The sequence below is a fragment of the Myiozetetes cayanensis genome, unplaced genomic scaffold (assembly GCF_022539395.1).
Source record: "Myiozetetes cayanensis isolate MyiCay16 unplaced genomic scaffold, myiCay2020 scf24, whole genome shotgun sequence".
Taxonomy (NCBI): Eukaryota; Metazoa; Chordata; class Aves; order Passeriformes; family Tyrannidae; genus Myiozetetes; species Myiozetetes cayanensis.
The window spans coordinates 1,563,972-1,588,660 of NW_026087456.1; the positions used below are offsets into that span (position 1 = coordinate 1,563,972).

Sequence of the window (24,689 nt, forward strand, 5' to 3'; positions counted from 1 at the left end):
TCAATTTGAAAATGTGCTAAAAGTGAAAAAATTACTTACATTTCTTCAAAGCTGTAAGTTGTCTTTTGCAAGAACTTTCTAATGTAACAAAAAATAATTGTGTTACTTAAGATAATAAATGAGGCCTGTAACTAGGTTATTGAAAAGTTTTAAAGCTTACAGATATTGAATAATATCATAATGCATATAGATGCATTTGTGCTAAGAATACAAATTTTATTTTTCCCCAGATTTATTACAAGCCAAATCATTGCGGGGTGTGTTGTGTTTGTTTTTTTTTTTTTTTTTTTAAGTCATGTGAAGGATGAATCAATACTATGAAAAATCCAGCAAGTTTTAGACTGAAAAAGAATTTCAGCTGCAGAGAAACACAGCCAGATTCACCACACCTCTGCAGCTAGAAGTCTATTTGTTGTGTCACAAGCTTCATTTGACCTGAGCAGTGGCGAGGTAAGTGAGACACCGTCTCAGCTTGTGCCTTGCTGATGGTTTTCTTCCTCTCTTCCCTTCTAGGGGATCCAGCTCATGCTGCAGATGACCACTGGTGCTGAACGTCACAGCTGAAACTGCAACTTGCCCGCCACAGGCAGAGTAAAGATGGATCATCTCTGGTGGCAGCAGGGAAGCTGTAGTGAGGCAGTGATGGGCTGTGACTTTGTGGTTCATTTAGAGAACAGCTGGATGGGGATATTTTCCAGCCAGGGGAGGCAGCAGCTCTTGCATTCCCCCTCCGCAGCAAAGGGAAGTGGCTGCACACCCAGGTAGGACGGGGACAGCACCTGTGCAACTGACTCTGATCTTCCCAGTGGACTTGCTCACTTGGAGAGACTTCAAAGTAGGCTTAACTTTATACTACAGAAGAAAGAAGTCAGATTTCCAAATCACAAGTTATCCTGTATTAAAAATGTAGTATTCCTTGTGGCCAGTGCTGATGTACCCATGAGCATCCTCATAGGCAAATATGTTTCCACCCTGAGACCTGCACTCAACCTGGAAAATATTGCATATACAGCATGTGACAGAAATTATGCCAATACCTCATTACACGTGGTTATCCTACTGCTATACAGAACAAACTACTTTAAAAACATCAAAAAAGCCAAACTATGTGTACTCTAGTATTGCTTTTCTTCACATTTTTCCTGCAGTTTCCTTATGGTTTTGATAAACTCTTTGTGTTTTGAGAGTAGTACTGTTATCGTGGGTTAGAGTCTCTGTGTGAGAAGCCAAGTGCTTTAAGGCTGGCTGTGAGGCTAAGAAAGAAGCCTGGAATGATCAGCTTGAGGTACATCTTAGTTATGGGAATCACAAAATTCTTGCCTGTCTCTGGTGGAAAAGAACTCTCAAGGGCATGGACACCATAATGTTAGGGAACTGCCAACAGCATAACTCTGACTTAGAGATGTGAATGTTTGCTTAAACTTTCTCCAAGGGAGGAAATAGTGCTCAGAACTACACACAGCTTATTTCCACGCTTTTGTGTCAAGAACGGAATTCTCCTAAGATAGGAAATTGAACATAATAACTGTTTATGTAAAATAGTTAATACAGTGATGGTTTGTTTTTTTTTTTTTTTTTTTTAAATCAACACTTTTAGAAAATCGTAGTAGGGGTTTAATAGACAGCTGTTGAAGGACGCATGAGTATGGCAACATTAGCTATATTCAAGCTGCTTGGAGGCCGGAGGCTTTTTCCTATTTTTTTTTTCCCTCTCATAAATCTTAGTGCATGAATAGGTGATACACAGAGTGTTACAATGTCACTTCAATTCTTTACATGAAAGTTAACAAATCCTACATGCTGAAGCAATGTGAAACCAAATTCAACAGAAGTCAGGTGGCTGCTATTTGTGTACTCTAGCATGAGTGCTGGTAACTGTGCAGTGATGGAAGATCAAAGCAAAACAAACAAAACCTTACAATACCTCTATGCTTCCCCAAAACAAAACAACAGTAATTAATGTTGGATAAAACACTTTTGACTGTAAGCTGCTGAATATTACTCACAGAATATATTATCCTCCCAAAGTAGCTGTTATTCATTAAATAAATTATTCAAGAATAATCTTTTGCAGTATTTGACCATCTCTCTATTTGGTTGAATGCCAACTCATTGAACAAACTGTTCAAAAGATAACAGCTTGATTCATGTATAATGTACTTGAAAAGCTTCTTTTCTGGTTCTTACCATCTCTGCTGAGACTAAGTAGTATCCTGGGCATTTATTAATAATTTGTCTTATGGCTGGCAAAAATGAATGTAGGCACCAATAAAGGACAGGATCTGACTTACCCTGAGGTCAGTCAGGGTTTTTCCATTGACTTTAAGCTAGTCCAGGGTTTCACCTGAGGTGTTTAAATGATGACTTTGAATTGTGATGCATATTGTTAGTGTATTTAAGTTTGTCTATAAAGAACTGATTCTATTGTAATATCTTACAGTGATGACAGTGTGCCATAACATTTTGGTATAAACTTTCTATAGATGATTGATGTAGGAATAGAATAATTATCCAACATGAACAGACCTGTTTGTGTTAGTTACCTCTCTTAAGAGTCACTCTTTGAGCTTATATCAATCTGTAAATCACTGAAAGTATGGAAATTGCAGTGGTGATGTTGATATATTTTGGTGATAAATATATGAATAAAAAACCTTGCAAATTTATACTGTCTCTCTGCTTTATGAGAAGCTAGAGTCAGAGGTGATACACAATAAGCAAGTTTCCAGAAGCCTGTTTGCTGAGCAGTTCCTGCTTGCTGGAGACAAAGTGACAATGATAAAAGACCCATGCTGTTGATTACATTAGACAAGACAGGACAAAATAGCACAAGATGTATTAATGTTGAAGTTAGATTTAAATCCAGGTATAAACGACTTCAGGCACTGTGCATAAAGCAAGGGAGCTCAAAAATAAAGCACCATGCATTTATCCAAGGCTAAGGGTTCATCTATCCAGGCTGTGAATGTTTTAAGATGAAGTTTGCAACAACAGCATTGTAATTTGACTTGGAAATCCATGCTGCCTTTCTGCTTGTGGGCACTGCATTGTACACTGAACTAATTTTCAGCTATATTTTTTCTTGTAATCTTTCAGCTTTTTTCTCAAGGCACTTCTTTTCAAAATACAGTCATTTTCATGTGTGACCTTCAATTTCTGCTTATTGCCATGTTTAGATAAGAGCAGATTATTAAATATAATATTGGCCTATTCTTACAATTATGTTGTATTCCAGTAATTGGGGTTTTTTCATTCATTTTCTAAATGCATTATAAGAATTATTTAATACCATTAAGCTTTGGAAAGTTGCTTATAGAACCCCCACTTAAAATTCTTGGATGGTAAGTACATAAGGATTTTTAAAGAAAGATTTTTTTGCTATTGCTTTTTGTGTTACTTTGAACTCGTACAGTACGACAGTTTTACCGAGTTGAAAGGAGACAAGAGTCTCCCCAGCTCCTGATTATAGCTGCAATCATCGTCATTTGGCTTATTATGGAAGATGAAGGTAGGAAGAATATTCTCTGGGAGGGCTGAAAACCTCTGGGACCTTTCCCCATCTTGCTCTGATAAGCCTTAAGACTGACAGCTGCATTCTGAGTTCTGATTTGACTGTGTTTAGTCTGGCTGATGCCAGGGGGTGTTAGTGAGACCTTTCATGTATCGGTACATTGACTGAGTCTCACAATGGCCTAAATGATTTATGGCACTAGGAAAATCATCCTGCTGAGCTGTAGTGTAATCAAACTATTCAGACACCTCAAATATTCACACCTGCTTTTGTTTTTTCAAATTTAATTTTAAATGAACTCTATGTTGACTTCACTGAGCAGGATTTTCCAGTGATTGCAAACATTTACCCACCTGAACTGAGGATGTGTTTGATGATCGCTAATGAGATTGGAAGTATTTTTTTTTACAGATTAGAGCAGTGTATTCCCAGAAGAGTAGTAATGGAATAAGGTGCTTACTCCAGAAGAGCTAAGAGTCTGTGACTGTTAACACACTGCAGTACAGATGGTGGTGAAGCAGGTGTGCACCTGCAACAACAGCATGCAGGTGTAATATTCTTTCCTTTCCTTTCTACAATTCTTCCCATTTTGCTGTTGTTGTCCACAACTTAGGGGGGAAAAGAATTCAACCATTAAAAAGAAACCCTCAACTAATGCTGCCAGCTTCTCCCTTTAGATCTTTAGCTCTTTTGCTTTGAAATAAAAGCTGGAAAATCACTTTTTTTTTTGGGGGGGGGGGTGTCAAAATATTTGGAACTGTATATTTTAAGTAGCAATTCAAAAATGTGAAAGCTCACACTAAAATCATTCACTTGACATCAGTATAAGTGGAACATTTGGATGATAAATGTTTAAAACTAGTTTCTTGTACAAAGTTTTCTCACTCTAGATCTTGGCATTTTGTTTTTATATCCAATAGCTCTCCAAATTACTGCATAAAAATGCCAAGACACAGCTTTGGTTATTAGTTTTGGTTTCTTATGCTATCTTGTTCCAGATAAAACATCAGATAAAGATTTTTTGAGAATGTAAAGGCTTGAAAGTTTCACTTTGATATCAGTACCTACCCCATATCTTTACACTTAATTTGAAAGTTTTCACTAGAAAGAAGAGTAACCAGATGATTTCTACATTCTGAATAAAGTGGGATTGATGCTAATTATGAAGATCAGAAATTGTAACACCCCCGTCTTATAGAAATGAACATGCCATATTACATTTTTACCAGCACTGAAAAGTTTTATATCTCTATTTTTCCACTGCCTAAACTTTAATTATAGTTAAGATAATAGTGGTGGTTCTGAATCACAATAAGTGGAATACTATTTGCAGTGAACATGCTTTCATCTCTCTTTATTTTCCATTTTTCCTTCTTCATTAAAAGAATGGTGTCAAATTTAATTGCCTAAAAATGAGAGACTGCTCAGAAATAATAAATTATGTTGAATTTGGGTTCTACTTGCTAGTCTTTGCTAAGATAAAGTGAAACTGCTTTGGAACTATAATTTGAAAAAAATTTTAATGATGCTAAATGACCAAATGATGATTGTCACTTTTAATGCATTTATCAAAAGACCTCATCTGAGGCTTGCTGCAGTTCAAACTACTTGTTCCTCAAACAATATGAAATGATTTTTTATTCACCTTTAATGTAAAAAATGTGATCTACTCAAATCCTAAATGACAGTCTGCTGTTCAAAAATGTTTGAGTAATGGAAAATGATTTTATAGAACTTGATCAATTTGGCCTTGATCACTTTGGCCTTGATCACTTTTTTTGCAAAACTAAGAATTTGGAAAACCTCTACTATTTGTGAATCAAATATGCTTATAAAGTTGCTTAATAATTTTTGGAAAAGGAAGAGATGAAAGGTGTTCATTTACCATCTTAAAAAGTTACCAGTTTGAAACAACCAAATTCACCACTTCTTTTAATCAAATCCTCCTTCTGCTTAAGTAGCATATACTCTTTCTCCTGCAAATTAGCAGTGGATCTTGAGTTGATGCCCAAGGCAGTGGAGCATTCAACTCTAGATTTCTAATTGTATACTGAATTTGATCTTCTCTCTTATACCATGATTTTGATAATAAACTCACTCAGCCTCACATTACTCAGGGTTGAAAATAGTGAAGACTTTTTAGTCTTAAGAACCAAAACAGAACAGTTGTATATCCTGCCTGTGGTAACTGAGGATTGTGAAGTCAAAATAAATAAGAGCAGTAAAAAATCTATAACTGGGCATTTGTCTTGTAGCAGAAGTATATCTATTCCTTGACATTATGTCTATAGAAGACAATATGAATAAATGTGGGTCATTTTATCTATAAAGGTAAACCGCACAAGCGTTCACATGTAGATAAATTGAAATCTAATCAAGATGGAATGCTGGAATATTATTTGAAAGAGAATTATCACAAAATTAGATATTGATATACTGGTGGAGATCTGTTTAACGAAGTTGTCAGAAGGCAATTTCAGGTACATAAATATTTTTTAATAGAGAACTTATCTAATGGATCGTATTTGATATGTGAGAATGTTTAGATATTAGATTTATTCTTCAGTATTATTTTTTCCTGTATTCACTTTTGAATTTCTGATGTTTGTGCTTTGGTAAAACATCTGTTCTTTTAAAATTTCTTCCCCTTTCATTTCAAGAATCACCAAAGGTATCTTATTGCTTACCAGGGTACTATACTTGTATAGTGGTGTTGTGGAAGGGAATGTGCTGCCTCAGGTACATTAGTGTGATGTCAGTAATGGGACCATGAGGAAGAGGGGATGTGTTTCACAGGACTTAATGATAATTTTACTCTTCTCTGCAATCCCAACAGATATGTCTTTGTCCAAGTTACAGTCAGAGGCTGATTTTTACTTTGAAGTGTTTGTGGGAGTGCTAGACAGAAATTATTTAGGAAATGTCTCTAGTGTGTGTTTGCTTGGCTTGCTGTTTGCCTCTAGTTTCCACTCCCTATCAAATGCTGTAATCATACCACATTTCAGAAGAATAGGATAGATGGGAGTGCTCTGGAAACTTGTTTGTCTATACTGTCTTCTAAAATTTAGATGTCCTGAATCTCAAAGGAAAGCATCAATCTCCAGTGCTTAAACCCTTGCAATTTCCTCCCTTTCATTATTGGTTCTAATACCAAATACAAAGGGACAAACATTGTGCAACTCCATTCAAACACAACATTTTAAGCATTTAACATTTCAGTGATATAAAGAGGACTGAAGCTTACCCGGAGATTATATGTTCATCCATAATTAGTGTGTTGTCAAAACCTAAGGCAAAAAAATAGCATATGCTATATCCAGAAAAACAGAAATATAAAAAAGAAGTCATAGAGTTAGAACTACAGAGACTTGTTATTCCTAATTTTCTTAGTATTAACTTTTCAGGAATGAGCTTATCCTGTACCGGATGTAACACAGTTACTCTCACAAACTTAACACAGTAAAAGTGATCATGCCTATGCAATTGGGCAGATACTACAATATAGATACTGTGCTGCTGCAGTAGCTTCCCAGAATCACAGAATATTCTGAGTTGGAAGGGAACCACAAGGATGATTGAGTCCAGCTCTTAAGTGAGGGACCCATATAGGGATCAAACCCACAACCTGAGTGTTATCAGCACCAAGGTCTAACCAGCTAAGCTAATCTCAGCATGCTGTGTTTAGGTAGCCATGCCTCATGGTTCACAATCTCTAGATAAGATGTCAGAGAAATTATTAAGTAAATAAAAATATTTTACAAACCATGAGGTGCTGGTAAGCCTTTCCATGGATTAGTTCTTGTGTTCTCTTCTCCCCTTAGCTCTCAACATGTGACAGTAGATTCTTTCTGATATTTGGAGGATTCAGTAACTTAGATGTTTTTAAGTTTAATTTAAGTTTTAATGTGCTGAGACATTTCCTAATTCATACAATACTCAAAGAGTGGTAGGTGTTTAGAGCATGAAAACAGTAAGACATGCTTATGCTTGAAAACTGTATAGCCAGAACAATTTATTTAAAACAGAAATTTAGTTACCTTTTTATCCTTTTGTAGTTTCTCCTCTGCTTTTCCACTTTTTGTTTTGTTTTGTTTTGTTTTGTCTATCTCCAGAAAATAAATCTGATTCTGTATTTACTGATTTATTATGTTTAAAGGTTGGTTACACTCAGATTAGAGTTTTGGGGTTTTGTTGCATATACAAAATAATATAGCAAAAGTATTTCTAGCAAAGGTATTTCAAGTCTTTCTCAGTTGATTAACTCCCACATCTATCCTCTCCTACTCTCTCCTATTCCAACCTCCATCTGTAATTTCCTGCTAACACTTTATTGAAGTCTTTCCCATCTCTTGACTTGTATTGATTCACTTGGTTATTTTTTTTTTGTTGGTTTAGGGCTTTTTTTCTGAGGCATAAAAAGTTCTCTATCTAAACCCCCAGTTCACAGTTTCTTTGGCATTAAAATTAACTACCACAGTCATTGTAGAGTTTGGTTTTCATTCAATAATTATTTGAAATCTTATTTCCCACAGATAAATGTTTTGTAAACTTTCTGATAAGAAGAGAAAGTTTAAGGGAATATAGTACAAAAAGGAGACTAAAGTACTTAGTGAAGGTTCTGTTAAATATGTATGAGGCAAATGTTATATTTTTCCTCTAAAAAATCATATGTCCCTTCTGTTTATTGTTTAGTTAAAATTTGAAAATCAGTGATATGCCTTCAACCTTTAATCATATTGTCAATAGAAATATAGCACTTAGAGGAAAATGTCAGACCTCATGGAAGACATCATTAAGGAAAAGTATCCTTAATTTTTTTTTTAAGTATCCTTAAGTATCCCCAATTATTTTTTACATTTTTTGAAATTTCAGGGTTTGTTTAGCAATTTTTTAATTTTTTTTAAAGTAGGAAGGTTATGTTGGAGGAAAAAAAATAGAAAAATACAGACTTCAAAGAAGAACTTTGACACAATTTTCTGCCCTTTTTTTTTAATTTATTTTTAGTAGGGATGGGTCCTTTTAATTATGTTAGTTCATGCATAAAGATGTGTCAGTTTTCACATCAGGAAGAGGTATTCAGAAATGTGCCTGGGATATTAATTTTATCCTTCAGAAATTCAAGATGTAGTAAGAGATCATCCCATTGATATTATCAGAAGAGAAGGAAAAATTTAGACTGAGAATTCAGGAAGTTTCAACAAAATAAACAGAAAAAGGCACAAATACAGTAGCTTTTCATTATGATTGATATGGTAATTTAAGAAGATAGGCAAACACCTTTAACTGCTGGTCATGATTGTTAGCAAACACCAAACTTTGAGCCGTTTATATTGCCTTATCATGAAGCAAGTAGTTTGGCCATGATGAAAATAATCAAGAATTACTGTCGGTCTAGTTCCAAACAGCAGAGCAAAATACCATCATACTGGCAAAGAATGTAGGAACAACTAACTTTAAAATTATTAACATCTGTGCCAGCTTCAATAGAAAACAGTTATTCTCATTAACTTGGAAATGATTTGGGTACAAAGTAGACACGATTGAGGGGAGAAGGAATATCAGGCAATACTGAGTAAATACTATTGGTCATGAATGTGAAGTGATCTTAGATATCTACTGGAGTGGCTGTTAAACGAGTCTGAAGTTCTCTGCAAATCACCTGCTGTTCTGCCTATTTGTGCACCTGCCAGAAATCCCTATTCAAATGCACAGGGTGTCTGAAGAGCACGATAAGGTCAGGCTGCACTATCGCTCCAAATTCTACTGAAACCTGATCTGCTTGGGAGAAGGAGATATCCAAGTGCATAAAGAGTGTGGCTGATAACATCCCTTCCGAAAATAAGGCTGACTAGAGTCATTTCTTAATGAGATGAATGCAACTGATAAATCCAGATTTGCCTCAGAGCTATATGTAGGAAACTCGAGTTTATGTTATAGGCTATTGTTGCTGCTAATTATGAAAACGTGAAATTTGAAATAATCTCTAACATTTTGGCCTATTCTACATTTCTATTTTTTCATTTCCCTTCTTTTTTTATCTATGAAAGCAAAGATATTGAGTTGGAACAACATTTTACATCCTTGCCTTTCATGCTGCAATAGATTCCACTAAAGAAGAATTAAAAAAAATTAATTCTTATGCTTCTAGTTCTAATTCTGCTGTCTCAAGAAGGTAAACTCATCATCCTCAGCAACCCTTCAAAAATTAAATTCAAAGAAAAATCTATAGGTATCTCTCTCACATTTCCTAGTGTGATAAAGGTCATTAAAAGCACCTAAAACAGCTAAATGCTTCATATAGAACTATTGAATAATAATATTTATAATCTTTCTTTTATATCTGTCGAGACATAAGGTGAATGTCTATTGAGTCATAGTAACTTTTTTGGAGTTCATTCTTTTAGTTTGGGTTGTTTGCCTCATTGCCTTTTATATTCCACTTACAATCTCTTATCTTTCCTTTGTCAGGTGGGAAGATTTGTGGTAACAACATAAAAAGCAGTAGATGTAAGTCTATTAATATTTCCTGTATTATTAGATGCTTTATACGTATTGCAAAGCTTAAAAGACAAGTGACAAATTTAAGCAGAATTCACAGCAGTGCCCACACAAATTGCATTTTGATGGTTTGGTACATCATCATCAGTAAAACAGAGAGATAAGTTACCTCAGTATAAATAAAGCAAATATTTACCAGATAAACATCCGTCTACATCTCAGCTACCAGTAATGTTCCCAAGTGTACTCCCTCTACAGTTTGGTCTATAGTTTTGCCACCGTGCAGAAGAAGTGTTTTCCCCAAGAGAGCATTACAATCTTGTCTACGTGATCTGTGTAAACAACATTAATGAACAATAGATGGAATTGTCACCTTCTTTTGCATTTTTCACAAATATTTTGTACTTCATAACAGTCCTCTGTTCAAAATCTCAATTTGATGGTTATGCTTTTGTTACAAAAAGTACATAAAGCACAGCAAATTTGTAGAGATTGACTATTTCTTTGTAAATTAGAAAATGAGAGATTTCCTAGAAAAATTATCAATTTATTTCAGGTAGAAATTGAACTCTTTTCTCTAGAAGTGTTGCCATACTGAATGGAATTTGCAGGAAGTTAAGCTTGTACAAAAATTATTTGCAAGATTATAGTTCATAGATACTACTGGAGAAATTACTTTGGTTCTGTAGACCAATTTTAATATGAATTTTTGACTAAGGGAAAGGGACTTTCTTTGAAAAGGCATAGTGAAAAGCGAGAAGTTGGAGCAGCTTATCTCTTTCACAGCCATAATGAGTACATCATTCATTTGCCCTGAAGAGCTTCTGATCTGAAGAGATGAGATGAACAAAAGAATGATAAGTGCACTGCATAGGGTCATGCAGCAGGTCAGAGCCAGAGCTGAAAAAAGAATTCAAAGTGTCCATTAGCCTTCGTAGTTTTGGAAAAGCTTGTGTGCCAGGCATAAATGGACAAAGTATTATGAGAGACCATTCCTGTATAGTAGATTTTTAGTCGCTGTATTTGTTTTATATATATAATAAATGTAAATGATTAGGCTTCAGCATACTAGGAAAAAAAGGAAGCTGCAAGATGGACAGAACTTGTCACAACTCATTAAGAGAGTTATAAACATTTCCTTCCTGAGAATTACAGCCTCTCCAGATCTAAGCAGAGAAAAGAAAATAAAGAAAATGGCATTTACGTTCTTAAAGGAGAAAGTACTGTGCTACTATTACTTGAGTAGCTACTGATGAAGCTGTATCCATGGATAATTTACATTTCAGCATCAAAAATCACTATATCTCTGTAGTTCTGCTCTGTTATCTTCTCCTTAAGACTCTTAGGAAGGTTCTGCAGGTCAGTGAATATCTCCTGTCTGCTTGTTTCAAGCCTGCTCAGGTTCCTTAATGAAATGTTTCTTAACTTTCTTTGTATGAGGACATTTTCTGAAACAAATATCCTCTGAAAAAAACTAAGGAATTGGTTTCTACACAAGAAAAATCAACCCAAACCAACCAACCAAGAAAAAAAAAAAAACCAAAACAGTCATAGCTGTTTTTAAAGTTAGCGAAAGTAAAAATTATGCCTTCTTTTTCCTATTTCTTGAAAAAAGAAAATTAAAAATCCCACAATAGCTTATTTGTATAGCACTTATATAGACAGTAGATATGTAGGTACATTGAATTTAGGGTACCCACTCATGCTCTTTTCTGTCTGAGACAGCATAAAATTGTATCTAACACAACTCTGAAAATTACATCAAACATAATTCGAGCAAAGAACTGATAATACGAGCTTTTAGTGCCAATAGCTGGTGTCCCCATTCTTCAGTAACAATAAGTGACTCTTAGTTCTCTCACCCTCTGTCAATGTCAGCCTTTGGAATCCAGCTATTGCTAATTCTTGTTGCTTAGTGGAAAATTGGTGAGAGTCCTTTAGGGGTAAGGAAGAGAGAAATCAAAATAGACATCCGTCTTTGCCACTGGAAACTTCTGCCCTTCTTCTTCTTTTTTTTTTTTTTTTTCTCCATCAGGAAAACTTTTAACCAACTCAACATGCTGTAGGTTTTGCCTCCAGGTTGTGGAAAAGTCCTTTAGGAGTGTCTAAGGCCTGTGACTTCTAAAGCTTGCTGTCAAAGCTGTCTCTCTCTTAAGTTTGGGTGTTCAGCTGGCTAGGAGTTTCCACAGTCAGATGTTAAAGTAGAATAAATTTTAAAACTTAGTTCTGTATCTTAATTCAGTATTGAGTTAAAACTGAGCTGTTTCAAAGATGGTTGTGTGTGTGAGTACTAGTGATTTCAGGTTGTGTTCACAGCTACAGTTATCTTGGCATACAGTCTCAAAACAGTTTACCTTGTGCTTTTGAGCTAGAACAATCTATTGATCTGGAGTAAATCACCATCTGCGGACACTCTTATGATATGCCCTTAGGATTTTCTGTGCTCATGTGTGCTCCTGTGTGCTCCTTTTAGATGTTGATGAGTACTGTTACTTTCTCAGCAACCTGTTTCATACCCAAACAGGTTCTAAAACGAGAGAGAAACACTGTATTTTGTAGTGGGACTTTGTGACAAAGCTCAGCGGTGTGGTGGCATATAAAATGGTCTGCCAGGTCCTGAGCCCTCAAAAGGTCTCTTAGAGACTGAGTGATAAAAGTCTGGTCATGTCTGGAGATATTTTAAGTGTAGAACCAAAGGAAGTGTCTGTTCCTTCCACCTTCCTGCTCTGCTCTTTCCATATGCAAACTGATTTGCTTTTAGTATTACCCAAAAACTCAATCAGGCCAAATTACTTCCATCCTGTTCTGCATAAATTATTTTCAGACTACAATTTCTCTCAGAACTTCTTCTTTCACTGTACCTTCTTCACATGCATGGAATACACCTATTCCTCCACCCAGCACCTTCTATTTCTTGTCTATAATCTGGATACAAGAATACAGCTGGACTTTTATGTACTCTGTACTTGTATACCAGTCTCACACTGGACTGAGAAAAGTAGGTTGAAAAGTCAAACATGCAAGCTGAAAATGGCAGTACTCGGTCCTGGACCCTTATTTGAATGATTGGAATTTCAGGAACTAAGTGGTTGTTATTATGCAAATGTTATTCATTCTTAGCATAACCTTTGCCTCCTCATGAATGAATGAAACCCCATAAAACACATTTTAAAATGAATGCTAATTCAATCTTTGTGTGAATTGGATTATGAGGGTATATCATATTTCAAAAATAGTATGTAGTTATTAAAAAAGATTAATTGAAAACAAAGGCTACATAAACCAAATATTGAACAGTGAATCAAGCAGGATTTCTGAAACATGAGTGGGTTTGCTGGCACGTAATGCTACTATCTCAAAAAGTGCATAACTAAAATTATGGAAAATAACTTTCCAAGGTTGCACAATGACAGCTTTGCACATCCTTTCTCCATAAAAAAATGTTTTGAAGAGAACATCACAAAGATTTTGCAAAAACAGCTTTCTTGCTCTAAAGGAAGCCTGCCTACCTTGAAGATCAGTTGCAAGTAGCAATCTGGTCAGCAAGGCAACAAAACTGTTCGTCTATAAGGCAAACAGACCTTTTTTTTTTCCTTCCCTCCCCCCTCCTCTTTTTCAATACATTCATTTTCAAAGGACAAAGCCGGGCTCAGCCTACCAGTGTTCTCTTATCAAAATAAATTCCCTAAGTCATGGTGAATGTTTTCAGACTAAACTGTTGAACTTATGATAAAAAATGTCAGTTGTCATCAACAATCAGATGCTCTGTACAAAGAGACAGGAGAAGAAATGTCTGCAGCTTGACACACGTTGTGCATAACAGATTTCTGCATGGCTTGAAAAGGCTGTGCACATCCCTTTCTCAGCTCAAGAGCTCTGCACTGAGCCAAACCTAAACAGGTGAACAAGCTACTATTTTTACAGTTCAGCAGAGCCTATCTAGACAGAGGAAAAATGTTTTATATAAAATAGCTTTTTAAGCAGTCATTCAATAAAATTCCAGAGAAAATGTAATCAACTTATTTTTAACTATTAAGCAAATAGATTTCACAGAATCATTTAATGTGGATACTCCCAGAAAATGCTTTTGGAAATATAAGTTTGTCAACCAATAGACATACTTTAAATCAAAAACTGGACAAAGAAAACATAAATGCTTCTGAACAGGAACACACTGGATCTACCTGGCCCCATACCTTCCTTTCCCATCATAAGTATATCATCACACTTTGCTGTCTGTTTCCTTTCCAATTTTGCTTTGAATGCAGCCAAGTTACTGAATCAAACCTAGAATAGAAGAAATATCATTAGTGTGGTTTATGTCTTGACATTGGCAGTATTTCTGGACACAGCCTTCTAAACTATTTCTCAGATGTTGATTCAGTTACAAGGACTAGCCGACTACATCTTAAAAATCTGGGGCACAGATCCATAAAAGGTTTCAGGGATTCACAGTGTTCTCCCTGGGCTCCTACAGCATTCCCTACTGATTTCCTTGTGCATGCCATGTGTGAAGCTCAGGGAGTTGGGCTCATCAGGGTGTGTTGCACAACAACTTACAGCATTTACATTATGCAGTCATTGGCTAAAAAAGACACTTATGGTCCTTGGAGTAGAAACCAAACACAGTCCAGCTCCTGGAAAAGTGCCTTAACTGCAAGGACACCAAGTCTTGTTTTTCCAGTCTGTTAAAAGTGCAAGAAAAATGAGAGAATGAGACTTTCCCTGATCCTACTGGTTAGCCTGTGGTATAGCTGGTGCAAATAGGATATAAGTATATGGAGAAACAAGAGATGAATGAAACAGAACCCTTCTACCATTAATGAATCCTGTCAGACAAGGCAGGTAAAAGCTGTGGTCTGCACATTCCCAAAGGCCTTCTGAGCCATCCCAGTGACTTGCTGTATGGGTCATGATCAGAACTGTGCTGCATAAAGAGCTCTGAATATTGAAAACTTTGCTTCTATCTCCCTGCTTAAACAACTGCCGAGCAGGGTTTAGTGTGTCTAATGTTGTATTTGTGAGTTGGCCTCATTGCTAGCAATTAAATTTGCATTGCATTTGACTTCTTCCTTTTTTAGATCTTTTCTATTATGATATCTTTCATTATTATCAAAGACTTTTATGTATCTGCAATGCATATCCACCATGAAAGAAAGTGTTTCCTCTGAGAAATGTAGTGCTGGCCATCCTTAACCTCAGGTTATGAACCATCTGCTAGAATCATTATTCCCTCTTCTCTCAGTCTCTGAATAGTCTGATCCTTTTCATGAAGGAGAAGTATTAACTTCCATATAGATGTGAGAAACAGAAAATAAATATTCTGTCTAAGACTTCCTGTAAAATTTTAGTCTAGGAGAGAGGCATGTCTTTGATTCTTAACTTTAACACTGTCCGAGGCTTTCATCCCAGTGATGACTTTGTAACATCAGTTGCTTCATACATGGAAAAGTAACTTTCTGTTTGCACCTACAAGTTCCCTTAATGGAACAGCTGCATATTTGATTCGGTCAACCAACCGACTTTCAGAGTTTGTTACCTGTACTCACCTAGTGAAGACAGTCAAAATCCAAAGTTTATATCTATTTTTTAATTATTATTTTGAAAATGTCTTACATGTGCGCTTTTTTTTTTTATTTTATTTTCAAGTTTTCTGATCTTTCCCTTTAGCAATAGCTGGGAACTGTTTGGTGCTAAGAATTACAGATGAAATGGTCTATATTTTTACCATTTTACCATTGAAAGATCACAGTTCTGATCTAAAACTCTGAATTGCTCTAAGCAATTATAAATCATAGTCCTAGTTTTAGAAAAATGTTATTTCTATTAGAAATTCTGACACTACTTAGAAATATGGAAATTGATAGAGACTATCCTAGGTTTTTAAATTCCTTTATAAAGATATTTTCTTCGCTGAGTGTTGAGCATTAATGCCATTTAAATAACATACAGTAGAAACAATAACAACAAAACAAATACCTTGCAAACTAAAGAGTATCTCAAATAAAAAATAAAAATGGTAGCCTGTCAAGAAGTATAAATAGCTTCATAGGAGGTAGAAAAATGGTTGATGTGGTAAAGTACAAAGAATAAAAATCATCATACAGATTATGTTGCTACTTCTTTTTAATAAGGGAGCAGGTAATGGGTAGAAATATGACAAGAACAGGATGCACAGAGGAGCAGGTGATACAAGAGATCATTTGGAAGCAGAGATCAAAAAGTATCAAACTGGGTAGATAAGAGAAAATGATTTGGGAGTAAATGAGTATTCTATGATTGCCATATATTTGAAAATATTTGAAGTGCTGATTGAAAACTTTATACACCTTCCCATAATGCTGAAGCATATGGCAATAGCTCTTGCTTCACAATATGAATCCCCAAATAGTACAAAGACTGAACTCATTAGAACAAATTACAGTATATCCTGTATTGCCATAGTTGAACCAATTAAAGATTCTTGCTTAGAATATTGAAGGATAGTTGTGGGAAAAGTTCAATATAGAAAATTATCTATTTTTATATATATCTTCTGCAAATGCCACAGTTAGAAACAGTCCTATGACTCCTTTTTCACTTTGGTCTTTTCCTATTTTGCATCCATTTTCATGAAATTTACTTTACACTCCCAATAAAGTTTTTATATTATGTGATTAAGCTGTTCTTTTTTTCCTGCTTCTATATAAGTAGTGGTGGCTTTTTAATGTCAATACTTCATAGAGGTTTGTGGCCTGTTGGTGCAATTCTTGTGCAAAATTTAAACTGAGACCAGTGAGAATTTTGCATGAAAAAATGCATAATAGTGCATAATAGTGTCTCAAGATGAATCAACTAGTCCAAGGGTGGTTCCACTATGCTGTTGGGGTAGTGGTACCAAAGAATTTGCTCCGTCTATAGAAAGAAATGAGTTATCAAGGGCAGATAAAAATGGTGCATCTTGAAGTTATTCTACAGGTCAGAAACATATCCAGACTGGTCCCCTTCAGCTGGGAGCAACAGGCTCCTGGAAAATATTTTTCTCTCTTGCATGTGTGAACCCCAGGCATGTTAGATACATTGTTTTGTGCTTCTCAATGCTGTAACTTGGGTAAGGGTTCCCAAGAAGAAAAAAAGATTAGCTGGAGACTAACTTAGATAAGACTATAAAGGTAACTCAGCTCTTTTTAAGGGCCTATTATAAAGAACGTGGTTGCCTAATGTATATAAATGTGATAAATCATTGTGGGTTTTTAAGGTTTTCGGGTGTATATCTTCAGTTAGAGGAAAGATAATTTTACTGGACTTTCTCCCTTGGAATTAAGACATATCTTTGTCATCAGTGTCTGATTCTACTAAATTGCTTACCAGAACTGGACATCCTAACCTAAGCACACCCCAAAGAGCCCTTAATCCCTTCAAACAGCTACTAATGGGGTAATGATCCGTCTACTAACTGACTCGACCAGATAGGGAGAAAGCACGTGCTTCCATTTGCAGAATGTGAGATACTTTAAATTTTACTTTAATGTTAGCTTTTGTTATGAATATGAGTTTCCTCCAGATAACAATCAAAACTTAGAATTTGATTGTCAACATTCATTTAAATTATGCACTAGGAGGTAAATTGGCAGAATTTTATTGTCTTTGTTTTTTTAAAAGTTACTTATAAATAGCTTAGAGATGAATAAAATTTTAGGTTCATTAGTTTCATTTAAGCTATTTATGTCAATAGATTTGCACTAAAAATCAGATTCATTACCCATTTCCAAGATTATTCATATTAATGCTAATGATGATACTTAAGAATGCTGAAGGATCAGCATCTCTACTCTTCTGCCACCTTTTTTCCTGAAGACATTATAAAGCTGTTGACTGGACATCTACCTGAATTATCTGTGAGAAAAGATACTCGTAGATATAATACAATTATTTTTTTCATTACCTCTTGTTCGTACCTTGTGCTCTCATATTGACATTATCTGTAGGCATACTTATCAGATTTTATTTGAGTGGTTCCTACCTTTATTAGAAATATCTCATCATGTTTGGTGACAACAGAGAAAAATCACATTATTTAACTGAATCATGTTTAGTTGATGTGGAATGTGGACAGAAAAGGCTTTTCTGAACAGTTATTGATTCAACTCTAACAGCATTGGCTATGTGATGTCTCAGGCATTCTCCTTTAGGTTGTGATTAGTGTTCTATTTACAATCGTTATTTGATATTTGAGCACCCGCATTTGTTTATCATAACAGAATATAAGAGGCCACTGTAATGAAAGCAAATGCCTTGTGCAATATAGTAGTCCCCCTGTTCTTCTTTACTTTTAGACAGTTTGGTAAATTACATAAATAATTTTTTATTACTATGGGTACAAGGAAGTTGTATAGATTTCAGCTGGCACTATATGAGCCTTACTGTCTAACACAATTTTTATTGCATATGTTATAGTCTCTAATGTACAAGATTTAAAAATTAATGTCATAATATAAACTATGTTTATAACTTCTGTTCTCATTTCCTTCACATAACCATAGCATTTAAAATTCAAATTTGTTTAGTGATAGAAAAGGAAAAAAATAAAAATAAAAAATTGAGCTAAATTAGCAAGAGCAACATCTTGGTTTACAGAACATCATATGGAGAGAGAAGGGTGAAGAAAGATGATGATCTGAAGAGAAAAATACACAGCTGAAAAAACCCCAGTAGTCCACTGATTAGGACACAAGGCTACAGGACCAGTTGGGAATCATGTTACCTTTCTACTTACAGTCTTCTTCGTGTAAAAAAGACCCAAAGAGACATTTTGTTGCACTTATAATAAATGAAAACAAATATTCAAATTTATAATTACGTGAAAGACTTGTTACCTTTCTAGGTAGCTGTATGAAACGGTATAAAATTTGCATATATTCCTCTTATTTCTTTAAACACAAAAACTTGTTCTGTTTAAGAATTTGAGTCTCAACTACTCATTTAACTATCTTAAAACATTTGTTATGTCATAATTATATTGAAATAATTATTTATTTATTTATTTATTTATATTCTTTACTGCATTCATATAAGTCAAATAAGAATATATATAGAATGATGTGACTGAAGTGACACAATGAAAATTGCATAAACTCATAGTTTGTTACTGAAACAGATCCTATATATAGCATAAACCTTCCTGGTCTGGGGATGGGACAGTGGTGGGGTATGTTGTCAGAGATATCTGATTCATTTTCATTTAATCTTTTTACAAAATACTAGCTAAATTAGTATTTACAAAATACTAACTTTTAGAACTTTAGAATTCTAAACCTTTTATAATTTAATGACACTACCTTACTGTTGGCCACAGAGCTCCTATGGAAGAAAAGAATGCCAAAGTGGGGTTTGAGTCTGAGGAGGTTTTGTGATATATAGGAGACCTTTGTGTCGTGTTATTCAAGGCAGGTATGGCTGCAGATTTCTGGGCTTTATTTCTACTGGAAGAGGAGGAGTGCTTGTATCTTTAAGATGTTCTCAGTTATCGTTTTGAAATAGAGTTACCTTGTCTGTACAACTTCTCTTTCCCAAAGTAAATGGCAAATGCTTTATGACTGCATTCAAGATGAGTTTAATTCACTAGGTCCAAAGGTATTTCCAGCTTTGTGTATCACAAAAAACACAATGGCACCACTCTACAAACTGTGACAGGTGTGGAATGTATGCAACAGCAAAAGAAAGTGACAGCAAATGCTTTCGTTTGTTATGAGGTGGAAAGTGATAAAGTAATGGGTTTTTTTGGTTGGTTTGTTGGTTTGTTTTGGGGTTTTAAATATGCAATTTAAAAACTATCAATATTGTCATTGTAATTTCAACATTATACAAGCTACTGCACTTGAAAATAGGGATTTGTCAGATGTTATGACTAATTGGACTAACATAGGGATTGATAATATCTAGAGAGCTTTTGTAACAGACAATTGCATTTCTTTTCTCTTCCAATTTCCTCCATTCTTTTCCCTAACCTTTATTCTATCAGCAGGGAAACAATACAAAATGTTGTTTTTGTAATTATAAATGTTGTAAATACAAAATGTTGTATTTACAAATCAATCTTATTGATGTCATGATCACTTAGTAGACACATGGCAGACACATGGACGTGAGAAGAACTTCATACTGTAATTGAAGTATAGGAAAATTCCAGGTGACTATCTCATATAGAACAAATAAGTTAAAAATATATATCTATTTTCAGTCTGACTGCTTCCATGGGTTCAATACAAAGACAGAAATTCTGTCCAAGCAAGTGAAAGACAAATGTAAATTTTTGTGTTTCAGGCTCCTGCAGCTGAGTTACTTCATTAACTACTTCCAATTCATTTTTTCTTTTATTGAGAAAACAGAGTAAACTGACAATAAATGTTGAGATAAAATATACTTTCATGATGTGAACGGATGTCCATTAGGTTATGAATCAAGACACTGAACTGCAACATTTCAGTTGCTATTAAATACCCTAAAGGGAAATTGGATGGTTTATTGACCTAAAGATTGTATTCAGCTATTTTCTTGCTCTGCAAGGTTACATTTTTCACTGATAAAATGGGGATAAACATGGTAATTTCATTTCTGTAGTTCCTATATATATATATGTATATATATGGAGATAGTTACAGCATGTAATAATGATGTTTCACTATGGTTGAGATAATGTAGGAAAAAACAGTATATTTGTTTCTAAAAATTCTTGAGTACCTCACTTCAACTTAATGAGAAGGATGTAAAGTGGTCTCATCTAGAACATTGTACAGTCTACTGGCAACTTCAAATGCTCTTTCCTGTTTGAATTCCTTCAGGCTGATTGCAACCTGGAACTCCAATTTTCGCTTGAGCGGATTTTCTGTTCCATAAAATGGTGATCCCATAAACAGCTTTATAAAATAAGCTGCATCTCTGCTTAGTGTGCTCTGAAAACACAAGCCATTAGTCATTTGTTATACAGTCCTAAGCTGGGACAGCTTTGTTGTATGTTGGATGCCTTTATCCTTCCTACCTTCTGCTTTTCTCACCTAGATTCTAACCTTAAAGATTTATATTTGCTCTTCCCAGTGGGATCTGATGTGGTGGGTTAATATGAATGACTCTGAGCTGACATCACAAAATAGTTTTTTAAAGTCTCTGGGCCCTATTTGCATTTGGAATGCAAGTTTTGAAGCCAGAGATAACATTTCTCAGCTTTGCAGTTCAGAGTTGGTAATTCAAATTCCAGAGAACACCTCCAATGTGACCTTCTCACTTTCCCTGCTCTCTACTTTTCCTTCCACTCCCTTAGTGATTTGAAGCAGTGTTTGCTGTACAACTTTCTGTTTCTCCAGCTCCTGGTAACTCAGAACTGCCAGCTCTGTGCAGTGAGTTCCATCCCTTGCAGTAAATACTTTCCGAGCAAATCAGTAATTAATGTTGCACTGATGACTGGTGGCATCTGTATGAGTTTATTATCATCTGTACTGAAACACAATGTACAATGAAAACATGGGGGACTTTAAAGAAAGAAGCTAATAAATTTACATAAATTAACATTAAATTTAATTTGCCACATGCCGAACAAACTGTGCAGCAGATCCAAATCCTTTAAAAGATATGGATTTCTCTGTTGCAGCTGCTTCCCAGTCCTGGCTGCTACACTGACTTCAAGACTTTGCTCTGTTTCTCAGCTAAAACCAGTTTCTACACATGGTGACTGATATACATGGATTATTCTTTTCTCATTTAGAGGAAAAACTTTATTTACTTTTGTCTTTTAATAGTATTTAAACAGTTTATTTACCAGTGTATATAATATAATACATAGAATAAAAATTATCTATTACAGTAATTTTCTCTCGGCCAAAATATGAAAGGGCACTAGAAAACTAACATGAATGAAATTATAAATTTCTTTGGTAGTATTTTGTTGAAAACTATGACAACATTGAAACTGTAGCAACATTGAAAGAAAAGGACACTAATCACTATTTACTTGTTTAGTAAAGAACTGTAAGCTGATCCCTTCCATAATGGATTATGTGGTGGCTTCTGGCCTCCCCCCAAAACACCAAACAATTAAAATTGATAAAGTAAATATGATTGTCACTGTTTTAACAACCATGTTCTCAAAGAGAGCTTAAAATCAGAATAAGTATAGAATATACGGAATAGAAAGAAGACATAGAAAGGCAGATAGCAGGAAACATAACTTTTCATCAAAGAAGTTTGTCATGACTTCATAGCTCAGAAACATATCTTTCCACAGTTTTACAGAGAAGGGAATGTGAAATCAAAGTCCAAATTCAGGCCTCAGTATAGTCAGTGCTTCCTCTGAACTCCTGAGTGTACTGGATGTGACAGAAAATAAAAAATACAACATTTTCCTGTGAACTTGCAGGGGTTCTGCTGAGAAATTTTTCAGGAAACTCTTTGGTTAAAAGGAAATAAAATCTCCCAAATATTCAAAATTATATCAAGTTAATAGATTTTTTTTGAAGGATCTTTGGCTTGATTAACTGAACCTAGTGAAAAACTGAAAACTGAAGAACTCTCATAGGTGCAGAAAAATCTGCTGGTTTAAAACTTTGGCTTAAAATCTTGGCAACTGATGCAGTTCATCCACGGGGCAGTCACAGCTGGCTCCTTCCAAGGATCAGGGAGCCATGTGCTCAGTGTAACTGAGATCCTTCTTCCCTGGCACCTACTGGTTTCTCTGTAGCTGCAGTGTCTGAGGGCATCTGGGTCCTTAGATCTCAAATACCGAGACCCTGCAAAATCCCAAATAAAGAGCTTTCTGGATGTACTGTGTACCAGAACATCAGTTTGATTTTACCATTTGTGCTTAAAGGAGATACTACATTTAAGCAATTTTTCAGTGCCTGCATTGGTTGCTACTCCTACTGCAGTTGCTTTATTAGGTCAGAAAGAAAAAATAAAAACAACCAAAGAACCATCAGTGATAATATTTTCAAACATAAACTAGGCATTTATCATAAAAGTAAACTGTTAATATAAAGGTCTGTAACAGGCATAGTTTGCAATGGAAAAGTTTGATATTCATGTTACTTATTTCATAGTGACAAACTCCTGTAAGGAAAGGGGCTTGTCCAGGTATGTTAAAATTAATGTAACAAGAAAACATATTGTTTCTGTTAACTCATCTATCTTTCACAGCTTGTCAAGGTGTATGAGTAAAAAGGAAATGGCAGTATGATGAGTACTTATATATCACAAAAGGAAGAAACGAGTTGGAAGAAAGTGAGAGCTACACAACATTTTTATCAGTCATATGCATGTCACAGACTGCACCGGTAAGGTGCTGTCAAACCTGCAGTGTTAGTTAGTGCACTAAAATTAGACTTTCAATCTGAGAAATATGATCAAAAGAGTAGAAAATGCAATTAGTCACCCTCATCTGTTTCTAAGGATTCTTTATTTTACATAAGGATTTTCTAGTTTACTTAAACTCTGTCCGTCCTTTTCTCCTTCTTTTTGTCCTTTATGTGAAAAACTGAGGATGAAAGAAAAAACTGGTTGAAAATAGGATTATATTAATACATTCAACAAAGTATATTTAATGTGACTATGAGAAAAGAGCTCCTCTAGTAACAAGAAAGCTTCAACACTGAGGAGACAGAGCATCTGTGAAGCAGTATATTTTTTTCTGACTGAAATATAACAAGCTGCATATTACATTTTTAATTATAAGAAAAAAAAATGTGCTGTCAAATTTAAACAGATATCTTTGACAGAAAAATTCTGTTGTACACTGACTTAGCAGATATCAAAAATTTCATGGTAAAATAAAATCTTCTGAAAATAATTACTACCCTTTATTTTCACATATCTAAATGTACTTTGGTTCACAGTTATAGCTACTTTATCAAATAGCTTGGCAGAAAAACTGTTTCTGCATTTCCTTTCATCTGTGTTTTAAAAGAAACAGCCCCTGAGCCTGGAAAGGATTTGGAGCAATGCTTACTGACTAAAGGTGTCCATCCTTTGCACCCAAATTCTGATACCTCTGTTGAAAAGGGTTTTAACATAACTGCTTCAGGAGTTTCTTTTTAGCATAGAGACTGCTTTAACTCATTAGAGAAACTATATTTTTTTCCTTTGAATTATATAAGGTAACTGTAATACCCTAAATCCAGCAAATCAGTGCTTCATGTTACCGGGTTGGCTCTAGTGTAAAGCCTGACCCTACATGTTCAGTTCTTCAGTGTTTAGTTTGTTCTGTTACAAGTAAGCAGTGCTTTGTGTTTAGATCTTCTGACCTTTAAGAAGGATTAAGTGTTTCCCCTTAGTCAGTTCTGTTGTCATATTAGAAATAAATGGAGTGAAAGATGATTATACCTGAAGCTTTGTGCTCCCTAAAGGAGTGGTCATTCTGAAAGGGTATCGAGTCTTTCACCTAGATTTTCCCTATAGCCTCCATCTACAAAACAGTATCAATTGTCCAAGGGAAAACTTGAGGAGGGTTACATGGGATCTCTCTGTTTCTATATGACTCGACTGGACAACTCTTTCAGAGTCAAATTACACAACTCCTAGCACTGCTTTATCTGCAGGATAGCATAGAGCCAAAACAAACTTGTCACCTGTTCCCTGATCCTCTGTCCCTCTTTCCTCCCTGGGGCAACAAAGAGGTAAAGAGGATCTGGTTTCAAAGGTGAGTATTATCTTAGTG

At 35.1% G+C, this 24,689-nt stretch overlaps 1 long non-coding RNA gene across 1 annotated transcript in view; it reads left to right on the forward strand.

Annotated features, from left to right (window-relative positions):
* Positions 1–2,623, forward strand: part of LOC126642713 (uncharacterized) — a 38,928-nt gene extending 36,305 nt beyond the window's left edge. The window contains exon 4 of the long non-coding RNA XR_007629510.1: positions 514–2,623. This is a non-coding gene — a long non-coding RNA (uncharacterized LOC126642713). The remainder of the gene's footprint in view (positions 1–513) is intronic.
* The last annotated feature ends 22,066 nt before the right edge of the window (positions 2,624–24,689 follow it).